Below are 701 nucleotides of genomic sequence, written 5' to 3'. Positions count from 1 at the left end.
GGGATAGTGGAGGACGTACGGGAATCTGGAGGAGGAGTTTCTCGGGTTGGGGGTCACAGGGAGAAGGGGGTAGGGTTGGTCAGAAGCTGGAATAAGGGGTGGTTCTCAGTGGGCAGAGGCACTGATAGCATTTGACTGAGAGCCTCCTTGCCCCACCCTCTATGGGATACCTGCTGCAGCACAAGCCGCCCACTGGGTAGCAGGTATTGGGAATGCCACATGGTAACAGGTCCACCTGCAACTAGATCCATCCCAGTGATGATGGACTGAGCCTCATAAAGTGGTTCTGCATTTCTAACACTGATAACTACAAATGAGTTGAACTTAATCCGACGCAACAAGGAGCCTTCATAGATCTCAGGAGAAAGTTTACTTAACCTAAGAGAAAAAATGCAATACTGAAGATTAACTACATCGGTGCTTAACAATTCTTCTCAACTGAAAGATTAAGAGATACCACTGATTTCATAGGTTTGGCGAAACTAATCGATTGTCTTCCAAAAGAGATAAATCTTCAAATTCTAATGTTCAGATATCTATAACACTTTAACCATCAGGATTTAGTAGAAAACTTTTGATAATCAAATGAGCTGTTTAGAAAGAGTATCAAACTCACTCAGAGATAGTAGGAACCGCAGATGCTGGAGAATCCGAGACAACAAGGTGCAGAGCTGGATGAACACAGCAGGCCAAGCAGCATC

Source organism: Rhincodon typus, chromosome 29, assembly GCF_021869965.1.
Source record: "Rhincodon typus isolate 14 chromosome 29, sRhiTyp1.1, whole genome shotgun sequence".
NCBI lineage: Eukaryota > Metazoa > Chordata > Chondrichthyes > Orectolobiformes > Rhincodontidae > Rhincodon > Rhincodon typus.
The sequence above is the reverse complement of the archived record's forward strand: the minus strand, read 5'-3'. Positions refer to the sequence as shown.